General features: G+C 37.7%; 1 long non-coding RNA gene across 6 annotated transcripts; it reads left to right on the top strand.

Annotated features, from left to right (window-relative positions):
- The first annotated feature begins 2,829 nt into the window (after nucleotides 1-2,829).
- On the top strand, nucleotides 2,830-6,220 carry LOC110899571. 6 transcript variants are annotated; one of them, XR_004876233.1, is made up of 7 exons: nucleotides 2,831-3,157; nucleotides 3,320-3,349; nucleotides 3,439-3,566; nucleotides 3,662-3,864; nucleotides 3,932-4,309; nucleotides 5,442-5,534; nucleotides 5,846-6,220. It is a non-coding gene; the product is annotated as an uncharacterized LOC110899571 (long non-coding RNA). The 6 variants fall into 6 exon arrangements; XR_004876232.1 differs by having other exon boundaries at nucleotides 2,830-3,157; nucleotides 3,320-3,566; XR_002570356.2 differs by lacking the exons at nucleotides 3,320-3,349; nucleotides 3,439-3,566 and having other exon boundaries at nucleotides 2,834-3,157; nucleotides 3,662-3,711; nucleotides 3,803-3,864; nucleotides 5,960-6,220.

The following is a 6,220-nucleotide window of genomic DNA, read 5'->3' on the forward strand; positions in this document are numbered from 1 at the left end:
GTTTAATGTATAAACTTCCGACTTAACTCCATATATTCACTACATCATATTAGGCTATACATATGACACTATATACATTTCCTACTTATGATGCAAATGTACTTACAACCACATAATCACATAATCATACACGCATACATGTATACTCACACATACATTCGTTTCATTACACGCACGTTCTTGTTAGCATATGAAATTATATAAAAGAACAACCATATTACTTCACAATTTACATTCGACTTCCATTAATCATATCAATAACACGTGGTACATTCATGGTGAAATACTCATTTAATCGCATGATCACTTGTTTACATGTACGCACCATACTAGGAACCTTATTAATTCTACAATTGCACCATAATTCATACTTAACAATGAACTATATCTAAACTCAATTCTCATGTTATTTTACTATCAAACACCCTTTTAGCACATTCCATAACTAATTACCACTTTCTTGCATATTATTTCACCTTCTACACTCACTTAGGCATTTCATCGAACACTTGGCATGCGTACAAGTTTCTAAACATGATGTACAAGTAATCTTCATTCTTTTCTTCCTAATTCTTGTTTTCAATCATTCAAACTACCAATAACAATTCAATCTCATACCATATTCAATATAACTAACAATTTGGTCACATGCAACATACCATATCAAGAATCAAACAAAGGTTGGACATGGGTGACATACCCATGTCGCCATTTCTACTAACCCCAAGTGGGTTTCATCTCCAAATCTCAATTAACATCAAATCTTGTATAATTTACATTCCAAATGGTAATTCTAACATATATTCATACTTAATTTCAGTAAATTTTGTGGATTGATCCTAAGCCACTTCATACAAAATCATCAAACTCAAAATTACAACTTACCATATGTTTGTTAGGGTTAGATTATGAGAAATCTTCATTCATGCACAGCTTTCCATTCGATTTTGGCTTTGATTGGGCTGAATTTGTGTTGTTCTTGAGAGCTAGGGTTCACACCCCTTCTGCTCTTCTCCTGGACGACCCCCACGCACACACACACCTTGTGCGTGTGATATATTTAGTTTTAATAACTTGAGTTTCCATCTTGGCACCCTTAGTCCCTCAAGTTTTACATATTATCTTAATTGCCACAAACCTCATTCTTTTATTTATTTATTAGACACTTAACTAAGCCTAGTAACTTAGTTATTGTACTTCATCTAATTACATAAGGTAACCTACTAACGAATTTAAAAATTCGAGTTTTGGGGTGTTACAAGTTTCTTCATCTAAACTATCAACTACAACATGCCTAACACTAGCCTTGGCATTGTTTTGGTGTTCATTATTAACCATGTTGTCATTTAGACCAAAGAAGGGATCAAACTCACTCATGAAATCTGCAAAAAAAGTTGAACTTTCTTGTGCTTGTCTCTCTTCAACAGTAATATTATCACCTTCTCCAAGTACAGGTTTATATGCACCATCACAAGTACTAAGGTTCTCATCCACATTATTATCAAGTACAGGTTTATATGCACCATCACAAGTACTAAGGTTCTCATCCACATTGTTATCAATAACACCTTCATCTACATTATCACCCGCATTGTTAGCATTATTCTCACCTAAATCATTTGCTAAGGGATGCCAGCCTAACATCATCCTTGGATTTTTGCTAATGATCTCAACACCATCCAGTCCATCAACAACTTCAGCAATCCTACTTTTTGCAGGGGAATAGAAATATGTATGCACATTTGTTACTTCAAACTCAGTGTAAACATGCATGGTTTTATAATCAGTTGTGTACTTGCAAAAGCCAATAACATCTAAGTCACTACCTAGAGCATGAAGGCCAAATCCTAGTTCCTGATTAGGTATCTTATAATGATAATACCTAATAACATCTGTTGCATACCCTAACTTTTTCAATACCAAATCCAACTCATGAACAGAGAAAAAGTCAGGATCTAACTGATCAACATAGTTGTGCTTACCCTCCACATACTCAAAGTTTGGAAACTTAGTGAAACAACCACCATGATGTAGCTTTATAGCGAACAAATGGGGAAAACGCCCTGAAATTAAATAAAAGTATAAATTTTTCAGAAATTCAACAGCCAAACATATATTTTTAATGGAAATTGAGCAAATGCAACTCACTGTAGTAATCTTCAACCGTTTCTTGATCAACGTTTGCACGAATAGACCACCTTGGTCGCAGTTCGTAAGAGTCCGTCATTGCATTTGAGATTTGATTAGGGTTTCTAATGTATTGGGATGATCGTGTGAAGTGAAGGGTTTTGAGAGTGTGTTATGTGAGGAAGAAGACTGATGGGGTTTTTAAAGGTAGGTGGGAGGTGATTTTACAATTTTACCCATCATGTGAGATGCACATGGGTGCATTTAACTGGGTTGTTGGATGGGGTTTGGAGAAAAGGACAAGGAGTGTGCAAATTTGTTATTTAAAGGACATGGAATGCACAAATTAAAGGGAAAGGGCAGGGACTGCAATTTAGGGTGTAATTAAAGGACAATCTGTGTAATTTACTCAAATAATAATCTATCGTACATTATATAGCAAACTAGATGTATAATATAGTAATTTATATATACTCTAATTTATAACATTTCTTGGCTATACAGGTTGTACATTCTGCTTAATTGATGTTTTAGGCTATGCATGTTGTACCTTCTACTTAATTGGTGTTTTTTTTGTAATTTGTGGAACGTGGACACATTACTTTTCTTTCATGATAATGTTTGTACATCCTCATTAATCCACGGCCCATATAAATGGGCCCACATAATCATGACTCATTATCAAGTGCTGCATCTGCATCTTCTCGTGCAAAAATACAGTAAAACTTTGTACCAAAATAGTATCCGATAATGTTGAAAGCCACAAAGTTATGTATTTATTGTTCATTTAAAGATACACCACCCATCTCCTCTCATTTGCCATACAGAACAGAACACCGGCGATGGAGAGAGAGAACCATGTTTGAGAGAGAGAGGTAGAGCGTTGCGAGAGTAGACATAGAAAGAGGGAGCCAACGATCGAAGATTAAGAAGGCGACGACGGTGGTTCTGTTTTTGGCGATGGCGGTGACTTCAAGTAACGAAGACCGACTAGGGTTCAAGCGACATTCCGGCTACCCCTTTTTACACTGTAAGTTTGACGTTTTTGAAAGTTCAAGGACATTCTACGGAATAGATTTCCGTTCAGATCCTTAACTCCGCACATTCGTCTCCACACATTTGCATTAGGGCTTTTTCTCTATCGATAACCCTAACTATGTTCTTTTATTATCATACTTCTCGTGATCTGCAGTTTCACTCTCCTCTTTCCATCCAGTATCAAGTGTGTTGATTATATGTTGGATATTATTCTGATTTGGTTGTTAATTTTGCTAATACACTACCGTCATATGTGGATCATATGTATTTTAGTTGTCATCTTTGCTTACATTATTGGGGATCTTGCGAATTATAGACGATTTTAGGTTCCGATCTCAAGTCTCAACATCATGCAAATTAACTCTCTAATTTCAGGGTTTTTGTTGTTCGCGTTATGATTGGTAAAATCTAGATTATGAAATTAGGGTTTGGTTTGTGTACTGCAGTTACTATATGACATTAAAGTTAATTAATATGTGAAAAAAACCATTTGCAGGTTCACCAGGAGTGGGGTTCATGCCGCATATCCTTGATGTTGCTGGAGAGGTTCAACCTTGACCCTTTAATGTTTCTTTCTTTGGTATAGTTTGTTTATGTTTTTTTTACTACTACATTTGTATGGTAATAATTGATTCAGACCAAGACTCTAACACCGGGCCTCTCTCTGTATTGATGATGAGTGTCAAGAATAATACACAGGTAACATATGCTTCCATATAATTGTTCTTTTGTTTAAAGGTTATGATAGTTGGTATGCGTTTTCTAGGTAGTTAAAGGTTCAAGGTGCAACCAACAATATACTCAATGTGGATGCAACTCGGAGTGTGGAAAGGATTGCCCCTGCTTAAACAATTCCCCTGCTGTGAAAAGTATTGTGGGTATGTATTATGAGTTTAAGAAGTGATGTCAGCATCGTTCTTTTAAGAGACATACATGCGCACCCAGTTGAACATGCCATATGTTACTAAAATCGATGATATAATACAAAGTAACTGGTGGATGGTTGACATATTAAGACAAAGCTTGCGTATCATCAGTTACAACAACAACGACAGGAAGAAGAAACAACTTAGGTGACTTCCATTTCACTTGGATGTTGTGCTAATATGGCTTTTCTGGATGTTAGTATCCCAGCTCTACCCAGGTATATAAATTATCAAGGGTTGTTTAATATGTAACTTTCATTTCACTTTGAAGGAAAAATATAGAGATGGAAACTTGATCTTTCACATTACTAATCTTAATTTATTTTTCAGTTTTGTATGTTACTTTTCATCAACTTTTAATTTGATACATCTAAACATAGCAACTCACTAGCAAGATGCTAGAAACAGGTGAATCATTTAAAAAAAACTTAGGGTCTGTTTGGTATGGGGTAATGGAATGGACGAAGGAATGGAATGGACGAGGTAATGGAATGGACGAGAGAATGCAATGGATCATTACCATTCCATATCTTGTTTGGTTACCATGTGTGAATGGAATGAATTATTATTATGTATTGTTCGGTAGGCAAGAAAAACAGAGAAATAAAATAAGCGGTGAGTGGTGGTGGTGGTAGTCGGTGGTAGTAATTATGGGTGGTTATAGGTGGCAGTGGTGGGTGTCGGCGGCGGCGATGGGTGGTGGTGGTGGCGGCGAGTGGCGGTGCGGCGGTGACGACGAGTGGTGGTTGCGGCAAGGTGGCCGTTGGTGGTGGGTGGAAGCAGATGTGGCGGTGGGTGGCAGAGGTGGAGGTGGGTGGCGGCGGTGGCGGTTGGTGGTGACGGTGGTGGTGGCATCGAAGATGGTGGTGGGCGGTGGCGGCAAGTGGCGGTGGCGGTTGGTCGCGGCTGTGGGTGATAACGGTGGCGAGTAGGTGGCGGCGGCGACGGTGGTTGTCGGGTGGCGGCGATGGCGCCGGTGGTGGGTGGTGGTGGTGGTGGGTTGTGGCGAAGGTGGTGGGTTGTGGTGTTGTTAATGAATGGTGCAAGAGAAGAAGGAATGGAAAAAAAACATGGGGGGTGGAAGGAATGATTTTGAGGGAATGGAATGCTTTTTGGAATGGGTGATTCCATTCCATTGACCAACCAAACACCCTTTTCTTCATTCCATCGTAATCATCCATTCCATTCCACCTCTCATTCCTGCATACCAAACACTACCTTAGCTTTTTCTCTTGCAAAAGCTTAACTTTTAATTATACCATCTTTTTCATTTAAAAAAAGTATTATATCATTCAAACGTATTATGTATCCGTTCACTTCGCTCCATGAATGATAAAAATTGTATATCAGGGCTGCTGCATGTACAACTTTGTTTCAACTACAATTTCTCTTGCAAAATGTTTGACAAAGCCTAGCATTTACATTCCTATCAAGATACAAAAGGTACATATCACAAACTTCTTATAGATTCACATATCTTGCTTTTATGAGTTACATTTGAACTAGAAAAAGATGTGCAGAACCATATGCTTAAAAATGTGGATAATTAATTTATAATTTTGCTTAAATTGGCAAGAACTACTGTACCAACTACTATTTTCCTAAGCTTAATGAGACCTGGGTTGGTGGTTTACTATGGGACTTGATCTAAACACTAGCTTAAAGAATACAATAACTTACCTGACTGTGCTGCCTAAGCTCAGTTGAAGGAGATGAAAGTTCTCATAATATAGACAGTGTTTCTTATGGTACAGTTAATGTTTGAGATCAAGTCTTTCAAATAAACATGAATTTGAGCGAGAATTGGAACGGTCTCGGTCTGGTGCTTACGAAAGCTTTGAAACAAAATTGTTTTGAGAATGGTTCAGGTACCTTGGCTGCTACAGTTGAAGAAACGTAGGCGATGTCTTATTTGCGGGTTAGACACCGTTCCGGGGTACTGGCGCAATATGGGTCAAGTTGGGTAGTGCAACTTGCTGGGTATTGCTGATGTATGCCTGTAAAATTTAGTTTAATATGTTTGTTTTCCTTTTTGCTTCCTTTGGTGTACTGTGGCGAGCCTTTGGCTTGTAGTTTTTTTTTGGGTTAATAAAAAATGGTGTTTTGTTTGCCAAACACGGTGAGTAATA

The sequence above is a fragment of the Helianthus annuus genome, chromosome 13 (assembly GCF_002127325.2).
Source record: "Helianthus annuus cultivar XRQ/B chromosome 13, HanXRQr2.0-SUNRISE, whole genome shotgun sequence".
In the NCBI taxonomy this organism is placed as follows: Eukaryota; Viridiplantae; Streptophyta; class Magnoliopsida; order Asterales; family Asteraceae; genus Helianthus; species Helianthus annuus.